We start from the raw sequence: 6,278 nt of genomic DNA, 5'->3' as shown, positions 1-6,278 counted from the left end.
TTTAAGGCTTATTTATTTATGTATTTTATATATATATAATGAATGGGCTTCAGATCCCCTGAGACTATAGTCATAGACAGTTGTGAGCCACCATGTGGGTGCTGGGAATTGAACTCAGGACCTCTGGAAGAGCAGCCAGTGCTCTTAACCTGAGCCATCTCTCTAGCCCCTGCTGCCAGATCTTATGGAGACATTTTTTTCAACTGAGGTTTCTTCCTCTCAAATGACTTTAGCTTGTGTCAAGCTGACATAAAAACTAGCCAGCACATATCCAAAGGACTCTCAAGTGTACAGTAGAGATACTTGCACATCCATGTTGATTACACAATAGCCAGAAAACGGAATCAGCCTACATACCCATTGACGGATAGAGTAAATGCGGTGCACACACACAGTGGAATTTGACACAACCAGAGAGAACAATGAAGTCATGATGACTGCAGGAAAAGGAGGAGCTGGAAAGTACTAAATAAAATAAGCCCAACATGAACTTTCTCTTATATGTGGAACCTAGATTTAAAACTGTGTGTGGCCAGGTGGTGGTGGCGGTGGTGGCACATGCCTTTAATCCCAACACTCGGGAAGCAGAGCCAGGCAGATCTCTGTGAGTTCGAGGCCAGCCTGGGCTACAGAGTGAGTTCCAGGACAGGCTCCAAAGCTACACAGAGAAACCCTGTTTCGAAAAACCAAATTAAAAAAAAAAAAAAAAGTGTGTCTGTGTGTGTGTGTGTGTGTGTGTGAGAGAGAGAGAGAGAGAGAGAGAGAGAGAGAGAGAGAGAGAGATGAAACTAGAAAGGGGATCATGAGAGAGAGGGAGAGAGACCTTAAAGGAAGAGAGTCGTGGAATTCCTATACTAGGAATGCACAAAGGGGCACTAACTAGGGAGGAGAAGAAAGAACCACCTAGAGTGGAGCTCTGAAAACACTATGATGAAACTCTTTAGTTTAGACCACAGCCTTAAGAATTAACTGGAAAGCTCTGGCTGGAGAGATGGCTCAGCAGTTAAGAGCACTAGTTGCTCTTCCAGAGGATCTAGCTTCAGTTGCCAGCATCCATACAGCAGCTCTCTCTCTGTAACTCTAGTTCCAAGGGATCCAACACCCTCACACAGACAGGGGAGATACCAATACACATAAAATAAATTTTAGTAAATAAATACATTTTTAAAAATTAATTGAAAAACTTAAAACTCAAAGCAGGAACATTCCAGAAAGATAATGGGATGGAGGTCAAGCAGCCACTCATGCACATAGTTCTCATCAAAGCTCCAAGACTCCCTCGCACGTCCGGTCTGAACAAATGTGAAGCGTTTGTTGGCATGCACACCCATTTAAATCACTCTGACATGTCCATTATCATTTGTATCAGTTCTTCCTCTTGTAGTAGGCAAGATACTTTCAGTTTACTGCCACAGGCATGGGAACGAGCTGTAACTTCTGCCTACAATTCAGGGTGGTAGTCATCCTGAGATCCTACTCCACTGATGATACTTAAGATACTTTTTTCAATATTGTTGTAGATATAAATTGCCAATTCAGGATTTCCTCTTCCCCATATTTGTTCAGATTATCCAAATACCTGGATAGTTATAGGATCACATTAGATTGGCAATGGGGCCAGGCATGGTGATGCACGCCTTTAATCTCAGCAGGTGGATCCCTGAGTTTGAGGCCAGCCTGGTCTATAGAGCAAGTTCCACAACTACCAGGGCTACACAGAGAAGCCCTGTCTCAGGAAAACCAACAACAAAAAAGACTGGAGTGGGGAAGAGAAGCCGAACATTAGCCCAGCTGAGAGGGGACGACGGACTTCACAACACAACGGCAGAAGGATCTTAATTTTTTTTTCTCGTTTGTTTGAGGGACATAGTTTTGCTACATAGCTTAGACTAGACCAGCTCTTGTGTTTAACCCTCTTCCCTCAGCCTTCCAAGTGTCAGGATTCTAGGTACGGGCTGCAGATTAGTTTTTCGTATTTAAGCACAGAGGAGTCAATAGAGGAAATCCTATCACTCAGATGCCCCTTGGTGCACATAACAAAATAAAACAACATTGGCTAGAAAATATTTAAACTAATTTCTACATTTTCTCATTCACTTTCTCATTCGCTTTTGAATTAGTAAATCTCATTCCAAGCCAGGTGTGGCAGCATATGCCTTTAATTCACAGCAAGGAGGCAGCTAACCAGGGAAACATAATAAAAGCCTGTTTCTAAACAAACAATGGTTTTCTAGACAGGGTTTCTTTGTCCTGGAACTCCATCTATAGACCAGGCTGGCCTCAAACTCCAACATACATCTGCTTCTGCCTCCAGAGTGCTGGGATTAAAGGCATGCATCACCACTGCCAGGCTTAATAAATAATTTTTGTTTTGTTTTGTTTTATTTAGGTTTTTGGTTTTTTGAGACAGGGTTTCTCTATGTATCTTTGGCTGTCCTGGAATTCACTCTGTAGACCAGTCTGGCTTCGAACTCGCAGAAATCCACCTGCCTCTGCCTCCTAAGTGCTGGGATTAAAAGCATGTGCCAGCACCACCCAGTAATAAACAATTTTTAAAAGAAAGAGAGAAAAGAAAATCGTATCCAGAAAACAATTATAATTTTCACAAATATTTCAAAGAACATGAACACATTCTAATCTGACTATAATTTTATGAAATTATTTGTTTCTTCTATTTAGTAAACTTTTTTTTTTTTTTTTTTTTTTTTTTTGAGACAGGGTTAGGGTTTCTCTGTGTAGCTTTGTGCCTTTCCTGGATCTCACTCTGTAGACCAGGCTGACCTTGAACTCACAGAGATCTGCCTGGCTCTGCCTCCCCAGTGCTGGGATTAAAGGCATGCACCACCACCACCACCACCACCACCACCACCACCACCACCACCCAGCCTATTTAGTAAATTCTAGACAAGCTCTCTGTCAAACACTAGGTAGTCAGATGAGACCCAGAACCACCTCAAATTGGAGCTTTGGCTCTAGCTTACTTATTCTGTGTCTGTGATGAACAGGAGGCTACAAGCACCTCACACAGATTCCTCAATGGGGACTCCAGATACCAGGCGAGTGCCACTGCAGAGAGTTCCAGCTTTGACCGCAAATCTATGACCAAGTTAATCCATGTACTTCAATGTATAAAAAGCCTCTAGAAAATGTTTCAAAGAGGAAACACTACTGAGGGCTGATGGGATTGCTCAGTGGGTAAAGAACTGCCATGTAAATCAGAGAGCTTGAGTTCAATTCTCAGATTCCACAGGAGAGAGCAGACTTCTGGCATGACACACCCACAAAATAATAAACAAGTAAGTGTTTTGACATTAAAGATACAACATGTGTCAGGGTTCTCTCATTGTGCTATAAGCCTGTATTTAAGACCTCCTCCCTCCTTCAATAAACGGCATTTGCATTCAAAAGAAGAAGAATAAGAAGGAGGAGGAGGAGAAGTCAAGATCACAATGGGGAAACCCACAGAGACAGCTAACAGGTGCTAGTTGGAACTCACTGACTCTGGACTGACACCTCGGGAACCTGCATGAGACTGAACTAGGCCTGCTGAATGTGGGTGACAGCTATGTGGCTCCATGTTTGTGGGGGTCCCTGGCAGGAGGGCCAGGACTTATCCCAGGTACATGAACTGGCTCTTTGGAGCCCGTTCCCTGTGGTGGGATACCTTGCTCAGCCTTGATACAATGGGGAGGGGCTAGACTCTCCTTCAACTTGGTATGCCAGACTTTGTTGACTACCATGGGAGGCCTTACCCACTCTGAGGAGTGGATAGGGGTAGAGTGGGAGGGAGGTGAGGAGGAGGGAGAAGGGGAGGGAGGGGGAACTGGGGTTGGTATGTAAAATGAAAAAATTTTTTTTTAATTTAAAAAAAAAAGAAGAAGATACAACATGTGGCTGGAGAGTTGGCTCGTGGCTAAGAGCATTTGTTGCCCTTGTAAAGGACCCAGGCTTGATTCTCAGCACCCATTTGGTGGCTCACAGCCATCTGTAATTTCAGTTCCAGGGAATCTGACACCCTTTTCTGACCTCTGTGAGCACCTGGCATGTACACAGTGCCATATATAAATGAAGGCAAAACAGTTATACAGATAAAATTAAATAAATCTAAAATAAATATAATAGGAAGAACAGCATGTCTTGTACCAATCAGTCTCTTCTGGTTAGGTTGTAGATGTAATCACACATGGCCTGTCTCCAGCACTCCAGCATGTACACACACACACACACACACACACACACACACACACACACACACCACCCTCAGCTCTATTCACACTGGTTACAGGTATATGTTGTCATACCCATCTGGAGATCTGAACTCATGTCCTTATTCAAGCAACAAGCACTTACCCACTAAGCCATTTCCCTGGTTTCACCACAACTGTCTGAATCCATGTCCCTTAGTGACCTAAAGACCTTCCATCACCTCTCAGCAGTGACAAGCTGGGAACGAAAACTTTAATATATGGAGTTCTGAGGTTCATCCAAGGTCCAATTATAGCATGTATGAACACCTGTTATGGACCAAACCAACTAAGTTATTTCTATAGAGAAACAGAAATCAATCTGTTATGTGTCGAGACATCTAACAGTGTGATGCAGCAGCTACAGCCTAATGCCTTTCAGATGCCAGCAGCATTCCTACCTGTGGATTCTGCTGGAAGAACAAGGAGCAATAAATAAGAGGAGGAGGAGAAAAAATAAACCAACTCTATATCTTTTATCTTTGGTATAAGTATATTCATCTTTTTATCACCCTCAAGTTTGTTGCTAAGAATACCAACTAATACAAATGCATTGAGTCTGAAATGTGTATTCAACATCTGTGGGGAGATTGTGACTACAGATCTGAACACAGACCAGAGGGCAAGGAAGTAACTGAAGATGCTGGGGTAGATGCAGTTGCCAGAAGAAGTCCAAAGAGATGAAGGGGTTAAGTGGAGAGGGGAGGAGATGAAAGGTGAAGCTCTCGGGGATCAACGAAAGAAGAGTGAGTGTGAGTGAAGAGGGTTAAAAAGAACAAAATGAGGAGACAATGCTTTGTAGAAGCCAAGAAATGAAAGCGGTCAGTTTGTATGGAAGAAAATCCAGCCGGGTATGGTGGCACAAGACCACGTGCATGGTCACCAGGTGTCTGGGATGGACTGCACTTGGCTGTGCTGGAGGACGGTCTTTGGCTCCACCCCTTGGCATTCCTTGAAAAGACCTTTACCAGAGACAGAAGGGGCTGGTGGGTTTTGACCCAGGCCCTCCTGGGCTATCCTGTGTCTCTGTTTCTCTCCTCTATATTTCTATCTACATACTTCTCGTTTCTCCCTGCTCAAGAGTATCCTGGGAGAAAAAGAGGGAGCTGGATGCGTAGCAATTGTTAGACGTATGCAAGAAAAGATTGAAATGGTTGGTGAAAATATTACAGTACTGAGGATCGAACCTAAGGTTTCATGCATGCTAGGCAAGAGCACTACCATTGAGCTATAGAGCTCTAGTCACAAATTATGGTTTTATAAATGCACACCTTAAAGCTGTTGAACTTTGATTTGACCGTTGAAAGCTAAATCGTCCTGTAACTTGCTGTGTAGACGAAGATAATCTTAAACTTCTGATCCTTATGCCCCCACATGCTGGAATTGTAACTGTGGAACTCCACACCTGGTTTATATGGATCTGGGGGCTGCTGTGGGATGTCTTGCTGTGAATAAGTGTTGCTCTGATTGGTTGATAAATAAAGCTGTTTGGCCTATGAGCCCAGGAGATGTTGCTCAACAACTCTACCAACTGAGCCACATCCCCAAGCAAGAAGAGAACTTTGGAATTAGCTATCATCAAATTTGAGGGAAGGGATGAGAACATAATAAGATCTCACCAAAATTTTTCTTTTTTCTTTTTCGAGACAGGCTTTCTCTGTGTAGCTTTGCGCCTTTCCTGGATCTCGCTCTGTAGTCCAGGCTGGCCTGGAACTCACAGAGATCCGCCTGGCTCTGCCTCCCGAGTGCTGGGATTCAAGGCGTGTGCCACCACCGCCCGGCTAAGATCTCGCCAAAATTTAAGTTCTGCTTCATTTAGTAGATCATCGGCCACAGGCAAGCGGAGAGCAGCTGTAGACCGAGAATAGTGATGACATGTATAGGCTTCTCAACATTTCAACTTTTTCCCAGGCTCGAGGGCCCCACAGAGCATAGGACAAGAACTGGACGTTTCTCTTGCTTGTCTAATCTTGAAAACGCTGTGGCAAAAAGCAACAGGCAGTCCTTAACAGAAACAATCAGAACTAGTTCTGC

This window comes from Onychomys torridus, chromosome 7 (assembly GCF_903995425.1).
Source record: "Onychomys torridus chromosome 7, mOncTor1.1, whole genome shotgun sequence".
Taxonomy (NCBI): domain Eukaryota; kingdom Metazoa; phylum Chordata; class Mammalia; order Rodentia; family Cricetidae; genus Onychomys; species Onychomys torridus.
Note: the sequence above shows the minus strand (reverse complement) of the source record.